We start from the raw sequence: 27,617 nt of genomic DNA, 5'->3' as shown, positions 1-27,617 counted from the left end.
TTGTCCTCTTTTCCTTTAACCACAAATCCTTCGGGTTGCATAACATAAACTTCTTCATTCAAAATACCATTCAAGAAAGCAGATTTAACATCAAACTGATATACCTTCCACGTCTTTTGAGTTGCAATGGCTAACAAAATTCTTATTGTTTCAAGTCTTGCAACAGGTGAAAATGTTAGCTCAACTTTATCTTACTATTGTAATAAGTCAGTAGCCTGAACTCTTGGAGCTTTGCTTTTACTTCTCTTCCACAATCCTTATGAAAACTCCAGCTCTGCTACCAATCTGTTGGGGCTTGGGAACAAAACTCACTACTCACTTGGATATGCAACACAACATCAACACAGAAAATGAAATGTAAAGCTTATTTTTTATTTTCAAACTAGGTTCATGTATAGGAACTTATGTTCTAACCAACACAGTAACCGACATGAAAGTCTTTAGAAAAGTCAACAATACTAATAGTATAACGGGAGAGAGAGAAGACAGTGGGAGGGACTAAGAGAATGAAATATTGAAGGAACACACTAGAATATGGATAGTGGAGAGAGAAGAAAATAAGTGCAGTTAGCATTCAAGATGACGTTACAGGAGAAGAAAAAAATGGAAAAATGCTCATCCATTTTTTCTTTCCTTACTTTGAAAAATAGCGGTTCTCTTCTGCTATGTATTGTAAGGTTATTATGACTAAGCGAACCCATATGCTCTATATAAGGGCAACCTCATAGAGGATTTTAATCTATATGTTCTCTATTCCTTTTATCTTTTTTTTCTTGCTTTGAGAGGGTGTGACGCCCTAGAATTTGTATTAGAGAGAATTTGATCTATGGGGAGAGAAGTAGCAGTCTGTAGAAAGGTCTCACACCCACTCTCAACAAAGAAGAAATAAGATACACATAAACTTGACATGATATTCCACTGTAGAAAAACAGACAAAGAGTTGCCCATTTATAGAGCAAAAGATGCTGACTTTGTCCTAACTACCTTGTTGTAAAAGAAGGGAAAAAATAATGAAAGAATAATTAGTAAAAGAAGAAGAAAGAAAGGCTCGTTGGCCATCTGTCCAGCCAGTTCTTCCGTCAAGTTTCAATAAGCCAACAATCTCCCTCTCAAGCTGGAGGTTCAGCTTCCGTCTGGTTCAGCTTCCTTCGTAGTTCAATAAACTTGACTTTTCCCCCTGAGACTAATGATACGTCCAAATTAAGGGTTTTTATGGTGTTGTTTTGATTCAGACTTAACCAACAATATTTATGAAAATTTTCCACTTAAATATAGGGAAAGTAAGGGGTCGATCCACAAAGAGGCAGAAACTTAATTTCAGAATTTTTTCTCAAGATTGGGGTAGAGACAATGATTTAAAAAGTGAAAAAATAATTTCTGCAATTTTTTAAAATTTTTACGTAGTTTCTATAATTCCCTATGATTTCAGTTAAAGCCAAAATACCAAGAAAAACACAAAAAAATATTTTTACACTAATTTTCCTAATTTTTTTAACAAAAAAATCAGAAATAAATATTTTTAGAATTTTATGGAATTTAATTTACACGAAAAATCACTAGAATGAGAGTTAGATATTTTTTAGATGTTAAAATGAATGTAAATTGATTACATGGATTTCCTGGGTTTTTTCTAATTTTTTCAAAATTTGTAAATGCTTAATATAATTTTTTCTATTTTTCTGATTTTTACAGATTTTGTAATAATTTTTTAAATACTAAAAATATGCAATTTACCTACTCCGGCAATCGCCGGCGACAGAGGCGGCGGCCGAGCGGTGGCGGCGGCAGTGAGTGGCGGTGCGGCGGCAGCGGAGCAGCAACAATGGCAGCAGTGTGGCGGTGGCGAGCGGCAGCGGCAGCAAGTGGCGGCAATGCGAGGGGGCGGCGGCGATGCAGTGGCAGCGGCAGACCAGATGAGCTGGCGGGCCTGGTGTGACCTCTGTAGGGCTGGCTTTTGTGGGTTAGTCCACTAAGGTTCAGCCCAATTTGGCTAAGTGAAGACTTAGCCAAATGGGCTTAAACCTTATTAGGCTTAACCCAATGGTCAGGACTTAGCTGATTTGGCTAAGTCCTGCACAGGGCAACCCTGTGCCCTGCGGTCGTGTGCGCTGCCCACGCACGGACCGGCGAGCAGAGGGCTGTCCGTGCCGCACAAGCACCGCACGGTGGCGGCTAAAAGAGGGAAATTTTGATTTTTGAAATGATAAAAGTGATATTTTAATGCGATTTTTTTTGGGATTGAAAATGGGAAATGCTTGAGGGTCTAGAGAGAGGTAGGGAGATGTTTTATAGGGAGAAACAAATGTGTTTAGGGAGAGTAAATGTCAAAATGAGAGGATAGAGAGAGAAAATGAAGAGATAGAGAGAGAAAATGAATAGATGGTGTAGAGAGAGTGTGAGAGGGAATTTGAATGTGTAAATGAAGGAGTTTTTATGAAATTTTTAGGGGATGAACTAGGGATATGGAAGAAGGTCTAGAGAGAAAAATAACCAATTGTGGAGAGAGGAAAGACCAAAATGAGGAGATAGAGGGACAAAATCAAACGAGAGTGTAGGAGTTTGAGATAGAATTTGAATGTGCAAATGAAGAAGATTTTTATGAAATTTTTTGGGGAGTAACTAGGGATATAGATGAAGGTATAGAGAGAGAAAAACCTACTCTAGAGAGAGAAAGTAGAGAAAATGAGTGTTTAGAGTGGGAAAGTGATGGATTCTTAGGGTAAATGGATGGGAAGTGATGGAGAAAGTAGAAATCTAAGATCCTAAAGCCTCAATACAAGTTAAATGATCCCCCAATACTTCCTCTCAAGTGTGGATTCTTATATTTTTCCACAATCAGGTGTTGTTCAATGCAAACAAGAGATGGGATTAAGAGAAAACTTCAATAAACTTACATTAAGCAGGTTGAACAACCTGGATTATGAAAAATGCCTTGTCCTGCTGTCCAGCCACTTGTTATAGCATGTCCAGAATGAGGGAAAATTAGGGAGAAAAATTCTATTTATACATTGGGAGAATTACTAAAGTACCCTTTTGGGCATTTTCTATTATATTTTCTTTCCATTTTGCCTCTTTTTCTCCATCGGTTGGGAGCTTCCCCTTGTAATCTTTAGCTTCTTTCTTTATAAGGCTTTTGAGAGCCCAATGGAAAGGTCAGGTAGTGGCCCATCTTCCTCAAATTTCTCTTTTGAAGGTCCACAACTCCACTTGATCCTTTCAAGCCTCTTTGTAGAATCACTAAACTCACACAAATTCCCCAACTCTTTAAGAGTTACCATCTTCTCATTCCTATAAATTTCTGCACATGTGAAAATATAGAATACTCATCAGTACTACAATTGCTTAACTTCAAAGAAGTTGAGGAGTTTAGTAAAAAATAACCATAAAGTGAAAAAATTAGAATTTATACCTAGTGCATAAATTTAGTTAATTAGAGTGATAACATGATAAATTCTAAATTAATAATACCAAAACATTTAAAATCTATTAAAAAATACATGCATTTATCATGTTATCAACTTGGTGATGATGTCCACAAATTATTCATTATAAATGACATGCTCCAATACAATCTGCTTCTTCTCAAGAGAAAGCCAGATAAAATGATATCGAGTCTCAATGTGCATCAAGAGGCTATGGAACACTGGGTTCTTGGACAAATCAATAGCATACTTTTTGTTTATCTTAAAATTGATATTAATATGTTATGTGTTCTTGAGATTTTCTATCAATCGAGATAGTCACACTCATTGACATGCCGTAGTAGTGGGAGCTACATACTCTGTTTCACAAGATGAGAGTGCTAACATATTTGACCCATGGAAGAATACTACACCAGTTGTACTCTTCTGATCTTCTTGGTCTCCATCACTATCACTATATGAACAACCCATGATAACATCTTCTCCTCCTCCCTCATAGAACAAACCGAAATCCAGTGTCCCCTTCACATACCTTAGTATTTTCTTGGCCGTTCCCATATGTTAAGTCATTGGATTCTCCATAAATCTGCTAAGAAAAGCAACTGAGGACATTATATCAGGTCTAGTATGGGTGAAATACCTCATGCTCCTAATGAGGCTTCTATACTCTGTGGAATTCACTAGTGGATGAACTCCTTTTGCTGAACTTGCATCGTTCTTCTAAAGGATTCTGAATTGGATTACAATCCACCTTCCAAAGGAATCTCCGGCATCTTCTTAGCATATCCCCTTTTTACCCAACCTGATTTTTCCAGTCTTTTGAGGCACCTTAATTCCCAAGTATGAAGTCATCAAAGATCACTCATCTCAAACTCTTCGCTCATTTGGGCTTTAAACTTCTCAATGTTTTCTTACTTGGACCTGTCACAATGAGATCATCAACATATACACCTGTCTGCAAGTAAAAATATCCTGAGATTCTCTAGTAGATCGCTTGCTTCTCTGAACTTATTGTGAATCCAAGAGAAAACAAGCATTTGTCTAATTTGGTGTACCAAGCTCGAGGTGCTTGCTTCAAACCATAAAGAGTCTTTTATAACTTCATCACTAGGTGCTCACTTCCTTTATTCACATAGCCCTAAAGCTACTTCATAAAAATTTCCTCTTCCAAATCTACATTAATAAATGCATATCATCCACCTTGTGTTGCAAGAGCGATTAGCACCCTAATAGTCTCCATCATGGCTACTGGAGCATATACCCCTCCATAATAAATCCCATGCTTTGGAGCACAACCTTTTGTTACTAACCTCTCGTATGCCTCACCACATCTCCATGTGGGTTCCTCTTCTTTTCGTAAAGCCATTTGAGACTGATGGGCTTACAACTAGATGGTGGATTGTCTAGTGAAAAAGTGTCATTCTTCTTTATATCTTCAAGCTCCTCCTCCATGGAATGCCTCCATTTTTCTGCCTTTGCAGCTTCAAGATAAGTGGCAGGCTCTTCCTGAGCCAAAATAATTGTGATGGATCAACATGTATTTGTATAGAATCATCATAAACCTCCTGAAGGTTTTTCAGTCTTCTAGGTGAATCCTCCTCCAATGTCAGATCCACACAATGTCCATGATCTGAAGTATGATCATGACCTTCATCATGAATTTTATGTTGATCTTCATACACCACATAATCACCCTGACCATCATCCACATTTGTGAGATCGTATATATTTGGAAAAGCGAATGTACCTCTATCTTCATACTCCTTAGAGGACTACCAATCCCAATGACTGATTTCTTCAAATGTCTCATCTCTACTAACATGAACTTTGTTAGTTTGCAGATCATAGAATTGGTAGGCTTTTCTGATAGTCACATTGCCAATAAAATCGATAGGCTTACTCTGACCATCAAATTTCTTTAGAGAATCAAACGCCCTCAAGTGCTTTACATTTGGCTTTATCCCTTACCAAACTTCATAAGGAGTAACATCATCTAGGCATCTAGTAGAAGCACGATTCAAAATATAAACACAAGTTTTGATTGCTTCACCTTAAGTTCATGGCATAGGTGCTTCTCCTTTAACATACTTGTGACCATGCCCATAATAGTCCTATTTCTTATTTCATCCACACCATTCCGCTGTGGGGAATATGGCATTGAAAGATGATGCTTGATTCCCTGCACATTACATTAAGAAATAAATTCAGAGGAATTAAACTATCCCCTTGTTCATTTCCGAGACTTCCAATCTTCACATCCTTCTCTTTTTAGCTATAGTCTCGAATTTGAGAAAAGTTTTAAATACCTTGCTCTTCTACTTCAAAAGAGACCCACATAAGTCAAGAATAATTATCAACCAGTAGTAACAAATACCTTCTTCCTCCAAATGTGTCAGGTGATATTGGTTCACAAAGATCACCATGGACGAGTTCCAAGGGCCTAGAAGACCTAAAAGATGTAGCAGGAGGAACTGGACATCTATGTTACTTGCTAGCAACACAATCTGTATACAGATTTTCTTGGACTTCTATTTGAGGAAGACACTTGACTATCTCTTGAGATGACAACTTTTTCAAAGAATGAAAATTCAAATGCCCATACCTCTTGTGCCACATCCAAGTCAAATCTTAATTGGTTTCAGCAACTAGTATTTCAACTTCAACAAGTACAGGGTTGATCTATTTTTATGCTTCTTCACTAGAAGCCTTCCATGTTCATCATATATGAAGAGAAAACCTGCGTGCAACACCGTCTTACATCATTACCAATCTAACTGCCCAAGACTCATAATGTTAGGCTTAAGTCTTGGAATATAGAAGACATTACCCAACTCCATTTGTCCTCCATCTTGATGCCTTAATAGAATGTTTATTTTTCTTCAAATCTCCAAGATAGACCCATTTACAGATCTCACAAAACCATGTGGAGTTTCATCTAAATCTTCAAACAAGGTTCTGTCACCAGTCATGTGATTTGTTGCACCAATATAAAGATACCACATCCCATCTTCCAAGTGTTTCTCTTCGACTCCTTGGAACAACACATATGTGGGTTCTTTAGAAACTACCATTAAGAGTGTCAATGGGTTCTCTGTCATCAGCATTCGCAAGGTGGACCTTTTCCGCCTTGTCTCTACGACATTCATAAGCATAATGTCCAAGTTTTTCACAGTTTTAACATCTCACTTTGGACTTGTCACGGGGCTTCTCTTCATCTTTGTTATCGTAACCTCTACCACCATATCCTCTTCCTTTGCTTCTACCATGAATGCGAGCTCTTCCACTAGAGCTTTTGACATCATGCTTATTGATTTTCCCCACTGCTTTTGCCAAAAGAACCTTTTCATCTCATTTGACTCGACAATTCTTCATCTTATCCTCATGGAGCATGAGAGATCCAACGGCTTCATCCAATGTCATAGTATCAATATCAGTGAATTGCTTGATAAATGTTGCAACATCATCAAACTTAGGCAGTGTAGCTCGGAGGAATTTAGCTGTAATGACCTTTTCATCACTGAATTCACCAAGGCTTCCCATCTCAGTGACAACTTTAGAGAGCTTCCCTTCAAAGTCAGTCATAGTCTTTCTGTTACCCATCATGAGTGTTTTGAATTGCTTGCTCAAATATTGGATCTTTGCCTTTATCACTCGATCAATGAGAACATTCTTCTTGCGCAAAATCTCCCACGTCTCCTTTGCGATTTTCTTGATATTAAATTGCTTGGTGATCCTCTTTGAGATCATGCCAAACATTGTGGACAATGCTTGTCAATCTTTGGTCCTCAACACCACTTCGGTCTTAATGGCATCCCAAACACCATGGGCCTCTGGAAGGACTTCCATTCTCATTGCCTAATATGAGTAGTTAGCTTTTAAAAGTATAGGAAAACTATTACCTGGTTTGGCCAGAGATTTTATGGTTGTTACAGTAGAAGCCCTGACGTTCCCATCTGTAGGTGATGCATCATGAACTTGGGATGCAGCTCAACTCCTCTTGGGTGGCGTGGTAGATTCTCCGCTGTCATTGGATCAAATTATCTATGATACCACTTGTAGGAAGGTCTCACACCCACTCAAAACAAAAAAGGAAGAAGATAAAAGGAAAGAGCTACAACTTCAACGAAACATGAGATGATATTACCATTTAGAAAAAATAGACAAAAAGAGTAGCCCATTTATAGAGCAGAAGATGTTGGCTTGGTCTTAACTACCTTGTCGTATAATAATGGAAATATAATGAAAGATGAAATAGTAAACGATGAGGAAAGAAAGGCTTGATGGCCCTTTGTGCAGCCGGTTCTTCTATGAAGTTTGAATAAGCCAGCAAAGGCTAATGCACCATGTGTAGCAATAATTAAGGCAGGCAAACTAGCATTTCCATCCCCATTTCTTATTCTCAACAATACAGCTTATCCTTTTTGGGAAAGAGAAAGGAGAGCTACCTTAAAGCATATGGCCTCGAGAATGTCATCAAGGGAGATGATGTTCCTCAAAAGATGGATTGGCCATCAAGGGAGCCACTTCTGAGGGTTTCTTCAAGCATGAGAAACACAACATGAGGACAAGTGCTCTTGGGTCATGCCATAGAAAGACCAAGATCATGCCTGATGAAGAATCTTAAATGCATGGGTGTGGACGAGAACATGGCAGAGGTCATGGAAGACAAAGCCTACACAATTGTGAAGGTAAGCCTACACAATAAGAGGGCTATCAGAAACCCCAAAAATAAGTCTATTATTTGAAGTTACAATTGTGACAAATTTTGGAGACTTTGCTTTTGAATGTGACAGTTGATGAAAATATATGTGGGGTAAAAGCCAATCACACATTCCATCATTCCATGTTCATTAGTACAACATACTCATTATAGTACACGTGTGATGCTTATGATGAAGTCCATGAATACATGATCTGACTTAGTGAATTATGATGAGATCGTAATACAGAGATCACTAGTCTTTAAGCATGTATTCAAAATATTCCAATCCGAAGGATACTCGAGAATGATATCGAAGTATCTGGATAGAATAGCACTATCTAGCCTCACTCATATGATGAGTATGGTCATCTGACGAAGGCGAAAATGGGTGTAATTTTGTCGTCGTTGTTATTTTTGCTTTGATCAAATAATATTTTTAATTTGTAATCTTACTCAGATAGGTATAGTGTTCAGTAAGGTCGTCTCCACAGGGATTGGCTCTTAGAGATAGAATTCAACTAATGAGTAGGATAGTAAACAAACACCACTAGGTGTTTCTTGCAATGTCTAAGAGAGAACAATGAAAACTTTAATAGTGATTTATAAAGGACATCCTCTCTACAGATTTTATCTAGACCCATATTTCATAGATAGGTAGAGGGGGTAGATTTGTGATTTTTGGAAATTTTTGTGGAAATTTTAGAGGTCTAATAATTGAAGAAAATGCAGAGCCAAGCATGGAAGTTTAAATGTGTGATGAAATGCTTAATAGAAGATATTGGATTTTGAGGTATTTATAGAAGAAATGAAATCGATTTTGTATGTATTTTTATCATAGTATGTATATATATCAGGAAGTATATCTTGCTAGGTTTTATTCTATATATATATATATATATATATATATATATATATATATATATATATATATATATATATATATATATATATATATTTAAAGAGTTTGCACGAAGTGTGTTTGTGGAAATGTTGTTGGGATATTGCTCAAAATCGAATCATTTTGATTTTGATTTCAAGGAGATGGATTGAGGATAACTCTTTAATACTTGGTTAATATTCTATTAAAGCTATTTACCAAAACAAATTGAGCTACTTATCGGATTTCGCATCAGCTCAGGATCGCCGGTGGCTCCAAACCCCGCTTTGGCTGCTCGTCCTTCAGGTAATTATTTCTTCTCCGTCTTCCACTCTTTTCTCTTCCTAATCTCCCTTCATGTCATGGCTCTGTCAGCGATGTTGATCAAGAGACCGAGGAGAAATGATAAGAAGGCGAAGGATCTTCTCCTTCGGCGATTAAATTTCAAAAGATCAGTTTAATATTACAACGGCGAAAGATACACGTTCAGGGCCATACAATGAGATTTTATAGTGTCAAACTTTTCTAAAGTTTCCCTCCTGCGATGTGGGATCATTTCTCTTCACTTTTCGTCAGCCAGACGGCAGCAAAAAGGCGGCAATTTGCCTCCTCGTCACCAAAATTTGGTCGACGGCAATGACGAGGGAAACCAAAAGGGGCAACAGATCGTTAGTGATCCACGATCGTTGGATCTTTTGTTGGGCAATTAAATCATAGCCATGAACCCTCTTAAGATCTAGTGGACCCTGCTCTGTCAACGGCGCTACGTCAGCTTTTGTTGTCCTTATTTCCGTTACTGATTCGTCCAGGTCAGTGTTCCGTGATGAGTTGTGGCCTCAAATAAAAGAGAAGAAACAAAAAGAAACTAAAAGACAATCTTGGTCATCCGATCTTCCGAAGGAAGATCGATGGTCAAGATTATAACATCCTTTTTAATAAAGCCCGAACCGCCACGGGGTTTGGGCCAGGTTTGCTAGAAGCCCGGTCGGGTTTTGTTCAAAAATTTAATAAGACCGCGGCCCGATGGTCTGCAATCATTATCTTGCCATAAATAGCCTGGCCCAATCGCGTTTGAGATATGAGATTTCAGCAATCCCATATTGTCGATTATAAAAAGTTGGATCAGTATACAATTTCCAAAAGCAGTACTATAAAGAATTAAAATAAACCATTTACCTTGGGTGCTAACTAGGATTACCTCTTGGGCTGCTCTGAGGCATCGGCCTTAGCTGCGCTTGCGCGGCTTGTGTCACCTACAGGTGGCTTGCAGTGCGCCTGCGTTGGCTACGCCTTGGCGGCTCCTTAAGAGCCAATCTTTTTTAATATTATATTTTTATTATTTATTTTATTTTTTTTTTCTTTCTACTTAATCAACGAAGTTTATGCTATTTTTTAGAGATACAAAAACTCATTAAAAACATGACATTTTACATCATGACTGAATAATAGCATGAAAATAGAATTTAACATAAAAAGGCATATTCATTTCATTATAGGACTTCATAACCCCTTAAGAAACGTCGATTTGCAAGCATGATTAATGACTCGTCATTGTTCTCATAGCCATTAGTGAGGAGACACTAAGGATACATAGTGGGTGCTCTTTAGTGGAAAGAGTTCACTGAATTGATGTGTACAAAACCTTGACTGGTGTTATACCAAACTGTCAATCAGGTTAATTCATATCACAGTTGTGTAAGTGGTTTGTAGATTTGAGGCACCAAAGATTTCTTATGGATGGATTGTTATACTTTGACTATGATGTATGAGTTTTTAATCATGGGATAATAAATAACCTAACTTTATGTACCTCAAGAAGTTCACGAAGATGATTGAGTGGTCAAGGTGGGATCGTCTACCCTCAGTATAAGAGGTGACATCACAAGGAAGCTGATGCTATGAAGTCCTTGGCCAAGGCAGTAAAATATTTGAGAAGAGTTCTCTGATGATTTCTAAACACATCTCGAATAACTAATTACGGTTTGATAGTTCACCATACCCTAAGTCATCCTTGGACCGTCAAATGAATGGGGGACAATACATACACAATAATTGATGACAAACATGTTCCATTAGTGGGACGATACACACTCATTTGTATCTTCTAGAGCATGAGGTGTAGCTTGGCACCCCACGTGTTGGAGAATCAACCTATTGATTGGGTAAAATTGATCTGACATTAATTCATCTATATGATGATATAGTTAATTAATTTGCAAGGCCAATAAAAGTTATTGGACCATTCGAGTCATTAACTAGACTGATACATGGACTTAAAGGGTCACACAAAAATGGTCTTTTCGACGTCGAAAGTTCTATTTATGTTTGGGGGGTTATATGAAAAATGCCCACTTAGCATAAAGAGGGGAATGTGATGGATATTATGTGGCGTCAAGCCAATCAGACAACCATGTTTATTTGAGTTCATTGAATAAAATATTTATGTTCATTATTATTCTGTGTAATGTTTATAATGAATTCCATGAATACATGCAATGACTTAGTGAACTATGATGAGATCATAATGCAATGATCACTGGTCTTCAAACATGTATTCCAAATATTCCTATTCAATAGATAGTCAAGACAGACATCGAATTATCCGGATAGAATGACATTAGCTGATCCTACTTATACAATAAGTATTGCTAATATTGTGGCTATTACTGTGGCAACACTAAGGACAGATAGTGGGTACTCTTTGGTGAAAGAGTTCACTGAATTGATCTGTATGAATCCCTGAATGGTATTATACTTAAATATCAATCAGGTTGATTCATGTCACGATTGTATAAGTGATCCACTGACCTGAGACACCAAGGACATCTCGTGAATGGACGACTACATTTTGACTACAACTTACGACCTCTAATCATGGGACTCATACAAGTCATAGCTCGGATGTAGTAATAAGCTTACGTAGCTGATTGAGTGGTCAAGATGGGATCATCCATCTTTGATATAAGAGGAGATTGATTCAAGGAAGATGATGCAGAAAAATATCTGGCCAGGGTAGTGAGGATATTGGAGAAGGCATTCTCCAATGATCCCCCTTAGGCATCAGGACTAATCGAATGATGGATTAGGGTTTGACAATAAACCATACTTTAAGTCATTCGAGAGTCTCGCATGGATTATGAATTATACATATATGATAACCAATGACTGTGGAGGTTCCATGAGAGAGTTCAACACTACTCGACATCTTCTTGAGCATGAGGTGTAGCTTGACAACCCACAGATTAGAAACTTAACCTGTCAATTGGGTTAAATCGATCATCATTTAATTAATCTATATGTTGATATAGTTAGTTAATAGGGTTGGTCAATAGTTATTACTGGGCCACTAAATTTATTAACTAGAATGAAACATGGACCTAGAGTGTCACACGCACAAGGTCATAAGGGCCTTGGTGGATATATTTTACTTTATAGGGTTTTTGAGAAAAACCTTAAGTGAAATAAAGAGGGATAGGGCTCTCATTTCAAGCACCCAGGTCCACCAGATTTGAGAGTCCCTCTATTTCTGCACTCCCTTCTCCACTCATCCAAGGAGAGTGTTTTCATGGTGAGAAGATCTTCTAGAGTTTCAAGAAGAGTTGAAGAATAAGATGTGGAGATCCAATCGCTGAGTGATTGCGTGGATACTTCTAGAGGCCGGACACATGAACAGCTTCAAAACGATCCCAAAGTAACAAAATCAAGGGTGGAACAAGTTTCCCAAAAGGTACATTGACTATATGTGTTAAAGATCGATTCTGAATCGACCAACATGCTTTTGCATACATTGAAACGTGTTTTCCATGGACGAATCAAGGCACCGAACCCAATAGAAGGCCCTTAATGATATTCACTCATACCATAATAGTTGAAGGACCTTCCCTTTCTTCTCCTTTCTCCCCACACCTCCTCTACACTTTTGATACGATCAGGATGACGTAACGACGATGACAGAGGGTAAACAGAGTTTGCAAGGGTGAAAGAGGAGATTCGACATGACAAGGATCACATGGATATGTCTAGAGGCTGTACACTTGATTAGTTTGACTCATCTCACTCGAGGTCTGAGAAATCACGAATCTGATTTGTACATAGGTTCTTTGTTTCATCTTTTATTGATGTCATTATGATTCATTTTAGTCTTTTGTTTCAATTATTCACCTAGATCAAGGACTCTAGAACCCGACAGCAACTGGATGGAATTGACAAACTACCTAAGGCTAGAGGTGGTCTCAAGACTACTAACTGTTATCATAGAGGATGATTTTATTCTATCTCAAGCTATTCATGAGCAACCAGAGAGCATTAGTTTTTGTTATCTAGACACTAGGGCGAGTCATCACATGAATTGATACAAGGAATTTATTCATGAACTTGAGAATAAAACTGGAAAAGAGAATATCAAAGATCAATCGACAATGGAGATATATGGAGAAGTATTACATGGCTGTTCAACACAAAAATGGAGATGCATTAACTTAATGTAATGTTCTCTATGTGCTTAATTTTTTTCTAACATTCTTAGTGGTTGACAACTTGAAGAAAATGACAGATAGATAATAATGGAAGGTATCATGCTCAAGATTCACAATGAGGATGAAATGATTGTTGACCGCGTTATGATGACATTGTAAACCATTATAAGACGAGATTGTTGGGCACGTGGCCACTTAAGTGGCACGTGACTCACTTATTTTTTAGCCCATTAGGCTATGTTTTCAAATATGGCATGTTATATTGGGCAGGAATAGCTCATTTAGGGCATTTTACCCCTCGTTCAACGAGAATTTGTTGTGCTTAGGTTGTAGACCTCATCTAAAGCTCACCACAAGGTGGAAGAAGGCACCAGAAGCTCCTATGACACAACAGGAACTCTAAAGGGCCCAAGAACCCAGACTCCTGCTTGTGGAGCAGTAGGAGCTTGTGGAGGGTGCAAGTTTATGCCATCTAAGGGCACATTGAATGAAGTAAGGTATTTCTCAAGTGGAGGACATGGAGAGAAGACATTAAACGGGTTTATCCAGGTTCTTGTGTTATCCATCAGACCTAGAATAGCATTTCACTTGTGCTTGAGTCATTGAAGAGGTCTTTGGAAGTGACATTGAGATTCCCTGTTCTTTTCTATTGTTCTCTTGGACTTGATTACCAGGTGGTTGGACCTTATTTCATATATAGTGGATTTCTTTGAACGTATGATTTATTTTGACTGTAAGTTTGAGGAGAAAAGCTCATCTTGGTATACATATGGCCAGTGTGTTATTGATGAAGGTGTGAGTTACAAAGCCCTCCTTGAATTATTCATATATGGTGCTTTTATTCTCTTAAAATATTGTACAAAAGTAAATGTAGGGTCCCAGTTGATGGCTCATCATTTTTTAAAGTATGCAGTGAGAAGGACCACATGGCTGAAAGTTATGGAAGTACTTAGAATAAAGCCAGTCCAGTCAGAGCCAACTATGAAGGTTGCCAACAAGAAAAGAAAAAAGGAAGAGAAAATAAAATTTTGATCAAAATGACTTTCACTTTAACAAAGTTTATGCTGAAGATGAGAAGAGACTCCAGATGAATTTTAACAATAAATTACAAATCAACAATGAGGAGGAAAATCACATGAACATGCTGAGACTTGATGAAAAAGTGCTAAACATCAAACTTGGGAGATTTGTTGCCATTCAAGCTGACAATAAAAGAGAGAAAAAAGATTTAAAAAATCACCATCCTTTATTTTGAAAGATAATTCATCTTATCTTCTATTTATGCCAAGGTCATTATAAGCACCAGCCCATCTGCTCTCTATAACTGCAACATCTTGGATGATTTTGATATGGGAACCAACCTTATCTTATCTTTGATTATTCATCATATCTCCAAATAGTTTATTGATGTTTTTTATCTCTCTATTATATATTCCTTTTCTCTAATTGTTCTTCTTGTGAGAAGGTGTGACACCCTAAAAAATGTAGGAAGAGTTGATAAATTGGTGGGGAAGCAAGAGAGGATGGAGGAGTGGAGGAGAGTGAAATGGAGCATGGGAATGGGGGAGAGAAAGTAAAGAGATATGAAGAAATTAGAGTGACAGATGAGAGTAAAAAACTTTATTTCATCATATGTTATTAATAATATATTTTTAAAAAATAATAGAATATAGACAAGATACTTGGTAAGAGGGGATGATTAAAATAGACCTTTAATGAACAGTAAAAGGACAATTTTTCAATAATTCATGAAAAGGATTGAGTAAGAAAGTAGATTTTGAGAAATCTGGCATGGGTTTCATGGTGATGATGACCCACCAGTGTCCTTTTCAAGGCGTTTATCTAATTCCTCTAGATTATTGCAAGGGGCTTGCATTTTATGCTAATCTGGATAACAACCATCCTCGGGCTTCTCCTTGGAGAAAATTTTGTTTTTACAGGATCATTAATTTCCTAGTCTCAGGCGGTCATTACAAGTTTCTATACTGAATTGAAGGTCTTAATGGATTCTGTTAACTAGAAGAGCCCTAACCTTAGGTTGAGATTTCTCCTTTGATAAGCAAAGAATTCAAATGTTCTTAGTTCCAAGAAAATCATATTTGAGTCACATTTCCAAGGACATCAAAATGACAGTGTATAACTGAAAATTAGTTTCACACAGTCAAATTTATGTGAAACTTATCTGATCGAGAGTGTTGAGGAGATAAGAAATGATCAACATTCAGTGATGTCATACGCTGACAGAAAACAGTGATAATCTTTGAATAAATAGGATATGTCAATAAACTTAATTTTGCAATGTAAATCCTACAAATAGATGTACATATATGGATAACTCATGGATTATTCCTCCATACGATCTCTTTTTTTCCTTTCAGATCATAATATTGTACCGAAACATACCATAGCTCCCTCAGTACATGATCTGCATTGAGAAACCCTGATCAGTGAGTGTTCACCACAAAGCTAGTAAATAGAACATGTTCAATGCTCATTGCATCGTTTCACCAAAGATGGTAAAGCTAGTAAATAGAAGAACAATTAGAGAAAAGGTTTATGGTTCATATAAATACTTATAAAGGAGTCCTACTCAACAGTGGAGCCACATCATCAATCATCCACAACCAATAGGATTTATTTTAACATTAGATGTGTAAAAAGTAACATGTACCACACACTCACTCTGGGATTTTGATATAGGACTCAATATAAGTTCAATTATAAGTAGGATGAAAGATAGACAGATAGGACAAAATCTATAAAGGGTGAAAGATAGATTTCCAAGATGAAATCTACATAATTTCCTCACTCCTTATTATATTAATTATAAATAGAAACCAACATCTAAGAATATGAATTACGCAATACAAGCGCCCTGAAAAAATCATTTCAGTGTATCTGTCTCTCCTTTCATGCTCTTCTCTTTCCTTTTGGAAATCTTCTCAAGTTTTTACATAGGATCAGAAATTCAATTCAGCAGTGTCTGACTAATCAGTCACCATGAATTCTACAAATCAGGCTGTTATATCTTTTGCAGGACAAGTCTTGTAGGACAACAATATCGCTGAAATTTATAATTGATATTTATCAATCATGGAAAACACCAATTGTGATATTGTTAAATGGGTATTATTTCATTAATTATATAGAATAAATATCTCCACCAATGAATATTATATATCAGCATATTAATTTCTTTGGGAATCAAAATTTCAAGATTTAGTTGATATTGGATCACCAGTTTTTTGGTTTTCGTCACTCAAACCTATGAGAATCAATCATTACTCAAATCAGAAAGATAAAATATCAAAATAATATTAGTAAAAACTGGAAAATGCATTCTCCAATATAAACCAATCAAGAATATGGAGATTCGTCACATATTTCATAAAATGATTAAAGCTACTTGGTACACAAGAATATATAACATACTTGAGATCAGTGATTGCATCTCTTTAATTTCCTGATCAATAGGTTGGGTGAAGGTTCTTTGAGATTTTACATTTTTTAAAGCTATTGAAACAAAAGGTACACAGTTTGTGGTTAGTATTAACACAAACATCAATCATTTGAAATTTGAAGATATAGTGGTAAATCTTAAGGCATATGGCACATAATTGGCTTATCAGCATGGATTAATCTTTGTAAAATAATTCTCAACTTATGGGTCACAGAGCCAGGCATAAATCAATCCCGAGAAGTTTATAATATCAGTGGTATTATCATAACCCTGGATGAGAAAGATAAATGTAGAATATTTTCTAACTAAGATGCCACATATGCTCTGACTTTGAACACATATCAAGAGAATATCATGAGAGATTCTAGAAATGGTCTGTCCAATTTAGAAGCCCATATCATACCAGATTTCAAGGAGCACCACCACCTCAACTTCGAGCTTATATGGCACTCTTCTGACAATCAGTAAATGGGTCACTGTATCCAAATAGTGGTGCAACTCATCTTGTTACTTCAGATCAAAGTATGATGAAACTACTAATAAATTATCATCTTCTTTTGGGAGTTATTACATGTTTACATTTTTAATCTCCTGCTTCTACTAGTGTCGTTACTCATAATAGATGTATTAATTCAAAGGGCTTCATGCACTTCAAATTTATAAGAATATGTTGTCAATTCACAAGAATAACTTTGGATATCAATGTTTGTGTTAAGTTTTGTTCTTTTTATTGCCTTTTCAAAGAAAATAAAGCCAACATAACCATTCTTCAAGGATCAATTAAGATTGGACTTAGTACACATCAAGCATGAAATCCCACTTCATATCTTGGAGAAAGGGCTTCTTCAAAACTTGGCATGCATGCCTTGGAAATATCCAATGTAAAATCTTACAGCATGTAATAACGAAATCTGGTCTATCTGTCTATCATATTATTACGGGCTATTTGTGTGAATCATGCTGCAATTCAAAATCTCATACACTTCTCTTCCTTAAAACGGACCACGGTTAAAAAAAAATTAGTTTTTTTTGTGAGGGCAGCAGTTATTATCTCATATTTTGGTTAATCTCATTATGGAATTTTATTTATTTATTTGGTAATTGATTAGGCGTTATCCACTTAAAATGAAATTTTATCTACAATCAGTATTTTCTGTCACTAGGGGGAGACAGAATTCAAATCTCTACACTTAGTTTTAACGCATAAGGCATTGTCTATTGAGTATTGTGTCTCTGTTGGGTTGTAGGGATTTGATTGTACTTGAAATACATTTTCCTGTAGTGGAAGACGGAAAATCAGTTCAGAATTCATCTATAAAAGTATAGATGATTATGTCACATTGTGAGGAACTAATTTGACCCTCGACTTGCTCCCTAAAAGAGTTTTCTTGAAACCTTCATGTGTATGGTCTCTACACATATTTCACAAGATCAATGTTATGATGAATCTCATCATCTTATTTTCTGAATCTTCTTCAGGACCTAGTAGATTTCCTCACCATCAAGTCTCACTAATGGAATGACTGGATTCAAAAGAAAATGAGTCTAGGTATGTTTTGCATTGGCACCTAAATGTAGTGTCCCTCATCTACTTATACTTGAGAACTTTTCAAAAGTCCAAATTAATATTTAACTATAAAGACATGTAGATTAATTGATCAAAAATCAATTGGACCCAATCAATATATTATGTGTTCATTCCGTGGGTTGCAAAGCTACAACTCATAATTTATAAGATACAGATAATTAAATTAAATCTTTGATACAACCTTTACAACCATCAATTAATATATATGTATAGTCCTTCATCCGCGAAAGACTCCCAAGTGACTGAAGGTATGTTTAATCCTCAAACCCTAGTCCATCATTCTAATTAGTATGGATGCATAACATGGATCATGAAAGAAATTCTGGTCTAATATCTCCATTATTTTGTGTATGTAACTTTGCATGTCAATCTTCTCATATACCAAAGGTCGATGATCCCATCTTAGCCATGTGTATTGTTCTACTCAAGCTAAGACATATTTATTTAAATTATCTAATTAGGGACTTGTAAGTAGACATGGTCGTTCTGTTTTGTTCATTTTAAACAAACAAAAAATTCGCACATAAGAACCGCACAGGGCCTTGTTCTTTGTTCTGTTCTTTTTTTTTTTCAAAAACGAACAAAATTTGCACATTTGCACAAATTCGCACATTTGCACAAAACTAGAACAAAATTCGCACAAAGTGAACAAAAGAACCACACACGGGTCTGTGCGATGTTCTGTTATAGTTTTTTTTTGCTCTGTTCGTAAAACCGAACAGAACGAACAATTTGCACAAATTCACACAAAAAGAACAGAATGACCATGTCTACTTGTAAGTCATAGTCAAGGCATAGACCTCCATCCAAAACATGGGGTCAGTGTCTCAAGCCAAAGGGTTGTGTATGGGAAGATGACATTAATCAATCTAATTGACATTTTGGTATGATATTATTTAGGGACTTATATGTGTCAATCGGGTGAATCTCTTTCCCTAAATATCAAATACTCACTGTCCTTAAATATTTCCATACTAATAGACATACAATCATCTATACTTATCATATAATTATGATAAGATATTGTTATAATTTCTAAATAGTTTGATGTTTGTCTCGAGTATCCAACGTATATGAATATTTAAAATACATGTTAATTGACTAGTGATCACTTTACTATGATCTCATCATAATTTACTAAGTCATTACATATATTCTAAGTCTTAATTATGAACATCACTCATGAATAATAATAATAAATATCCATCAGTCCCACATCCCTACACAAAATGATCCTAGAGAGACAAAAAGTTCACATATTGTGGAAATATTTCTAGCAGGGTTGATTCATTTATTTTGTATGCCTTAAAATTATATGGGAGGAAACTGTAGCAATAGTTTCATATCTCATCAACATAATGTTAATACCAGTCCTGAAAATTAAATCACCACATGAAGTTCTGTTTAAAATTTGGTCTGATTATAAATGGTTTTAAATATTTGGATGTCCATATATGTGTATATATATATATATATCTCTAAGACCTTATGGACAGCACAAATAAATAAAAAATAAAATAATGAGTATTTTTTACAGATATTTCATTGATTTTGGAAACATAAAAATTATTGAAACTTCTAGTGTGTTAGGATGTTATCCAATTTCCCTAATTGCAAATACACGGCATAATTCATAAAAAATTCCCAACCCTTGTGGTACATTGGAAATTCATAAGAATAATAATTGTGTTTATGATTCTAGAAGAAACAAGGAAGAACTGCAGAAATCTCTAAATCCTAATAAATTATACCTGTATGATAATTTTGGATGATGTTGTTTTATTAATGTACACATATAATCATAACCTTGAGTTATTAATAAAATCAAATCTTTGACAGATGTTTATCTAAAATAAGGTTTAAACCTGTAAATATTTAGGAATATGATGGAATAAATATGTATAAATGAGAAAAGAGAAGTAGATTTTAATTTTCAGGGATTAAACACCCCATACCATAGTGTCTTGCAGCAATGATCTCAATCTCTTTACAATAATCATACATTAAAATATTATCCCAGCAAAAAAGCTGGGCCTGAGCTATGTCAAAAGAGTTTCAGACTGTGATGGTAAGTGATATGTGGATATTATTTCCCATAAATCCAAATAATCATATTATAGGGTGTTAATGGGTTAAGAAATTAAAATTAAAACCTAGTGGAAATAGTTATTGATAGAAAGCAGCACTTGTGGTCCGAGGGCGTAGTAAACAAGAAGGCTTTGATTCCTTAGAAATGTTTAGTCATCACTCCATATACTACAGCTATATTACCTCTGTCTATTACATTAGCAGAAATTAGCAAATTCATTAATTAGATGTCTCTAACGCATTTATAGATGGAGATATAATGGAACCCTTATATATTGAGCATCCAATTGGACTTTAAATCCTACATTCGATGACCATTTATGTCTCCTAAGAATCAATATATTTTCTGAAACAAGCTCCGATAGCTTGTTTGGATAAAGGGATTTATAATGATTTAATTATTTGCTTTAAATGTTTTAAAAACATGAAGTTCAGCATTCTTTAAACCTCATCTTAATGATTTCATTTTAATATATGATGAACTTTTAAATATTTGTCCCAATTTGTTTTGAATATAAACTAGGAAATCATCTACAAGACAAATTTACTATCAAAGAACAATGACCTCATTATTTTCCTTGAATTAAGTTAATTTTGCATAAACATTGATTTTTTTCTCAATAAAAAATACATTTCTCCTTTTCTAAAATGTGCAAATATAGAAAACAGTACTGTTTCCTATATTGGTTTTGTTTGTTAATTAGTCAAGTTAGGAGATATATAACCCAAATATTGATTGTTGGAAAGCTCCAAAACATTTATCACACTATCAAAAGGTACTGTTATACATCATTTACTGATTCATTGTGATTCTTACATAAGTAAAAATGCTTTCGGTGGTGAAAATTGTGAATTTGAAAACAAATATATATGATCAACTGGAGCTCATCCAGTTAATATGAATAAAAATATGGTTTATTTGACTTCAATGAAAACAGCCCACTTTATCAAGATCTGCTTCAGAATCTGGGTAAAATCCTCTTTAAAATGCAGCATCTGAAGTTAAATTGATCAAATATCTTCTAAAGAACTTGAAGTTCCATCCAATATCCTAACCATTCTCTCATGAGAAAATATTAGGGAAAATTATTTAGCAGCATCTGTGTATTCCTTATGAGAATGAAACATATATGGATATATTTCCATTCATTTGAGAGCAGATTTTAGGCCAGCATCTGTATATCAATTTTTTCAACAGAAATGGAAAATGAAATTTATCTTGATAAAACCCTTCTCAAAATCTCAATTTTATTAAAATCAGGATCAAGTTCAATGTCGCCATTGCGGATGAAGGAGGTATAAAGGAGGATTATCTGATCATAGACATGTGTCAGCGTCAACCTTGACCAATAGGATTTAGTTTGACTAGTAAAAAGTAAACACATTACCCAATACTCATTTTGAGGATTTGCATTTAGGATTCAATAAGTTCAAACAAAGTAAGAGTAATAAATAGCTGGCTAGGATGAAATCTAGATAGGTTAATTAGTGCCAGCTATTTTATGACAACTAAAAACCAACTAGCGAAAATATAACTTCTGATAAGCCAAAAATAAGGGGTGAATTTTGCTTGTTTTTTTTATTTCAGCTTATACAATAGAATTTATAAAACCTTAACTTAAGATGTATAATGAAAAGTATAGGTATTGTCCAAGGGAAGCTAGTAATGAACTCAATTAGTGATCGAATTGAATAATTTAACCCTAATTAGAGTTAATTTAATCTTCAATGAAGATCAAATTACCTTAATTAGATTAAGAATTTAGAAAGGAGGGTAGAAGAGACGGGAGGATGAGAAGAATTAGAGACCTCTAAATTGACTTCTTTGATCCAATAAAAATAACGGCAAATTGTCCCATATATCCCAGGTTTTTAAAATTGTCCGCGATCTATCCTAGGTTTTTAAAAAGTTCCGCGATCTATCCCTATTTTCTAAAAAAACCGCGATCTATCCCGCAGTTTTCCCGACGATGATGTGGCGTCCGACGCGGCATCCAAGTGGGCTGACCGTAATAGATGTGGCATCCAAGTCGGACGCCACATCATCGTCGGGAAAAAACCCCACTTTCTCTCTCCCTCTGCGATCTCTCTCTCTCTCTCTCTCTCTCTCTCTCTCTCTCTCTCTCTCTCTCTCTCTCTCTCTCTCTCTCTCTCTCCCTCTCTCCCTCCCCCTCTCTCCCCCTCTCTCTCTCTCTCTCTCTCTCTCTCTCTCCCTCTCTCTCTCTCTCTCTCTCTCTCTCTCTCTCTCTCTCTCTCTCTCTCTCTCTCTCTCTCTCTCTCTCTCTCTCTCTCTCTCTCTCTCTCTCTCTCTCTCTCTCTCTCTCTCTCTCTCTCTCTCTCTCTCTCTCTCTCTCTCTTTCTCTCTCTCTCTCTCTCTCTCTCTCTCTCTCTCTCTCTCTCTCTCTCTCTCTCTCTCTCTCTCTCTCTCTCTCTCTCTCTCTCTCTCTCTCTCTCTCTTTCTCCCTCTCTCTCTCTCCCTCCCTCTCTCTCTCTCTCTCCCTCTTTCTCTCTCTTTGCTCGATAAGTCTCTCTCTCTTCCTCTCTCTTCCGTGATATCTCTCTCTCCCCTTCTCTCTCTCTGCGTGCTCTCTCCCTCCCTCTCTCTCCACGATCTTTCTCTCTCTCTTCCGCGACCTCTCTTCCCCTCTTTCTCTCTCTTCCGTGATCTCTCTCTCTCTCCCTTCTCTCTCTCTGCGGTCTCTCTCTCCCCTTCTCTCTCTCTATTCGAGCTCTCTACCTCCCTCTCTCTCTCCGCGATCAGTCTCTCTCTCTCTTCCACGACCTCTCTTCCCCTCTTTCTCTCTCTTCCATGATCTTTCTCTCTCCCCTTCTCTCTCTCTGCGGTCTCTCTCCCTCCCTCTCTCTCTCTGTGGTCTCCCTCTCCCTCCCTCTCTCTCTCTCTGCGGTCTCCCTCTCCCTCCCTCTCTCTCTCTCTCTCTCCGCGATCAGTCTCTCTCTCTCTTCCGCGATCTCTCTTCCCCTCTTTCTCTCTCTTTCGTGAGCTCTCTCTCTCCCCCCTTCTCTCTCTCTGTGGTCTCTCTCCCTCCCTCTCTCTCTCCGCGATCAGTCTCTCTCTCTCTCTTCCGTGGTCTCTCTTCCCCTCTTTCTCTCTCTCTTTCCGCGAGACTTGGAGAGAGAATGAGAGAAAAACAATGCATATTGGCAATGATTTGAATATCGATAATGCATATTGACAATGATAATGAATATTAATAATGGATATTGATGATGGATATCGTTAATGCATATTGATGATTAATATCTTGTTGATGAATATGGATGGTGAATATTGATAACGAAGGTTGATTTGAATATCGATAATACATATTCACAATGATAATGAATATTAATAATGGATATTGATAATGGATATCGTTAATGCATATTGACAATGATAACATTTATTATCCAATGGATATCTACATTTTAGATCTATCCAAACCCTAATAGTTTGAAGTCAAATTTATTTGAGTCAAAGTCAACTCAAGTCAAAGTTCGCCCAAGTTGTAAACATCTCATATACTCATATATATAATATAAAATTGTGAACACCATTGAGCGAGAATTATGAAAGTAGATGGACAAAATGTTCCCAGGAGTGGAGATGTTGTTGCCTTAGCTATTGCATGCTCGAACACCTTTGGGCTAGTACCGACATCTTCATAATCTAAACCAGTTTGTCGCTCTTGTCCGTGGTTGAACTGCTCATGCCGGGGGAAATGATGAACTGTTCTTGCGACTCCCGCCCACCTCATTCAATAGTGACAAACTGGCCTCCGTAACTTCCCAAATAACTAGTTCTTCGCGGGACAGCCGATGTCTGTATAGAGAGATATGTACCCCAATTTACCTATTACTGCAAACAACGAATTTACATGCGAAAAAAAATTAAACTTACGCAGGTGTACATTGGTCCACTAGCTCCAGTTATTGCCCCATAAACTGGCTGTTCTGGTGATTTTCCTCTTTGTACTTGAACATCAGTAATTTGTTCCACTTGCTTCTTTCGTCCCTACAAAGGACACAGAACCGATTAGAGTATGGAAACTTATAAACAAGTACAGCCGAATAAATGTATATATATATATACATATGAATGACAATGAATCATACCAGTAACTTGCCGACGCTTTTCTGAAAATTATTAATTGCGGAAGATGAAGCCTTTCCCCTTTCATGCGTAATGGGTCTAGGATATTGTTGGAGTACCTGCTAGCTAATTTCAGAAAGTTGGTTGTCTCTATCATCCACCTCAAGCCGCGAGGTTTCTACGACTTCCTTAAACCCTGCATATTTGTTTAAAACATGTTCACTTATCACGGTTGAATAAAATTCGAAGAAGGTAAAGTTAGATTCGATTCATACCATGTCTGTAGCCTGATTACATCTTCGGGGGCATGTCTTCCGATTGTGACCAAATTCTTGGCAAAGAGAGCACTGCTGCTGCGCGCCTTTATTCGTGAATCCTTGACGATTAAGATAAAATCTCTCAACCATGTCAACTCTTCTCTTCATCTTCGGCCTCCCAGGTTGTCGCTTGACAAGAGGAGGAAATAAATAGTTCACTTCATCTTCATCCCACATGTTTCTCATATTCATTGGTGGTATACCCATATGATACGCCCTCTGGTACATATCTCTCTTGTACCAGTCAGAGACAAAATTTTCAGGGTCATCCTTGATCCAATGAATGCAAGCGATAGCATGGGGGCAAGGAATACCCCTTAATGCCCAATATCTGCACCTACATTTCCGAGCCCCCAAGTCGACCACATATCCATCTCCGAATATCATAACTTCGAATTGATAATGGCCAGCATGTTTGAGTCTGCATTTCCTAGACTTCAATCTGTTCTCTTTGAGCAAGCCTCTTATCCGGGGGCATAATTGGTCGGAACTGTTAGAGAACAAATCCCTTTTGCGAACTATCCTCTGCATGCATGCACTCCTGATATCTTCCAGCATGTCTATGATACGTTTTCCCCTGTATGGCAAGATGTAACTATTAAAGCACTCACAGATGTTGTTATCAATCATCTCACATTCCGGCCATTCGCTGATAAACGCCATGCAAAACTTGTGCACATCTACGGCTTCAAAATCACGCGCGGCCTCAGGTTTAATTAACCTCATCTGTCGTAGGAGCTTCCGGAATTCTTCGGGATTTGTGCAATTCACAGTCCTCCTAAAAATATTCTTCAACAGCTCAGTGGAATGCCCCCGCTTCTTCCAATTTGCGAAGATATGCCTGGCACAATTTCTGTGCTCTGCATTTGGCAACAATTTTGCCATTGCGTTACCTAAACCCTTCTGCTGATCACTCATAAATGTCCAACCGATACCATCAGAAATCCCTAGGTCCTGCATTAGAAATTCAATAAACCAAGTCCAGGAATCTTCGTTCTCTCCTTCAACCACAGCCCAAGCAATTGGAAACATTTGGTTGTTTCATCCTTCCCAACTGCACTCAACAACTGCCCTTTCACCTCACTCTTTAGAAAACAACCATCCAGTCCAATGAATTTCCTACACCCCTCAAGAAAACCCCTAGCCAAAGACTCAAAGCATATATAGAGTCTCTTAAACCTAAATTGCAAATCAGGGGTGTCCGTATCGAGCACCAACTTGAAGGTGCTATTCTCGTTTACTTTCCTCAATTCAGCTACATAGGACAGCAACAAGTGGTAATGGTCATCCAGGGATCCCTGAAGCATATTGCGAGCAGTAGATCTTGCTTTGTAACACATAGTCCTCCCCACCGTGATTCCAAATTTATGGTTGATCTCCCGCATCATATCACCGACAGGCCAATCAATATTCATGCAAAAGTTCTCGATGCAATGATTCGCAATCCACTTATAATCAGCCTGTCTATTCCTTGCAGGCCGAATGCACATATGTCTATCGTTTAATGTCTTCACGACGATAGCATCTTCCGTCCGGCATCAACTAGCATATACCCGCCACGGGCAATCGTTACTGCATATCACTTCAACCTTTGTCTCACAAGACTTCTTCAATCTAAAATTGAACCCACTCCATATGGCATGGTTCTTCATAGCCGCCATAAATTGAGCGGCTGACTCAAATTTCATGCCTACTTCAAAGCTAATCTCCTCAACGGGGCAACTGGTATCGTACCTTTTGCAACGTGGCATGATCCTAACATTTTCGGACTCCTCATCTGTATAAGTGGGAGTTATTATCTCATCTTCAGAATTAGCATACACACTACAATTCCCTTCTTCACTTAAATATCCTTCAAAATCATTTGTAGAAGCGTCACTGCCACGGGCGAGCTGACGATCGTAATTAAAGCGAAACACATTTCTCGCCTCATCGGCCCTATTCCACGGACATAATAAGAAACAATAACTAACGTATTGTAAAAATTCTAATTCCATATTCACCCATATGGTGAGGAATTATAACATATCGAATAAAAATTTAATGTGTGTAATAAATGTGTGCTTACATTGTTTTTTACTTTTACGTTTCCTTGAAGAAATGATGAAAATTCGTAAAGGACTCCTCGAATTCAGCTTTGTCTCCAGGAACAATGTCAAATTTGAGCTGTCAAGATATATGTCTAAAATCAGATTGAGAGTCACAATGATTGAGCCGTGTTGTGAAATCCTGAGATTAAGAAAAAACTTTTTGGGTTCAAAAGATAATTATCAAATCGTGATAACAAATGCAAGATGGATACCAAATGTCTTATTGGGATACCAAATGGTTCTAATAGGTATTGAAATACTGATATAGATATTCAATATTGAATATTGGATACTTAGACTCATGTTTAGAATACCAAGAGAAATATTCAATATCGATTGATATCAACATATCTAGTGATATTGAATACCACCATTGGTATCGGAATATCGATATTGATGTCGGTATCCAATATCGCATCCATTTAGATCTGAGTATCTGCAAGGAAGAAGTATCGATATTAGTCCGAATATCAATTTTCCGGATCCAGTAACTGATATTGAATATCGA

At 36.8% G+C, this 27,617-nt stretch overlaps 1 pseudogene; it reads right to left on the bottom strand.

The window, feature by feature from the left end:
- Window positions 1–24,317: 24,317 nt before the first annotated feature.
- Window positions 24,318–26,404, bottom strand: LOC144716349 (uncharacterized; annotated as a pseudogene).
- Between the last annotated feature and the right edge of the window lie 1,213 nt (window positions 26,405–27,617).

This window comes from Wolffia australiana, chromosome 20 (genome assembly GCF_029677425.1).
Source record: "Wolffia australiana isolate 7733 chromosome 20, ASM2967742v1".
Lineage (NCBI taxonomy): Eukaryota > Viridiplantae > Streptophyta > Magnoliopsida > Alismatales > Araceae > Wolffia > Wolffia australiana.
This window is presented reverse-complemented; position numbering and strand designations above follow the sequence as displayed.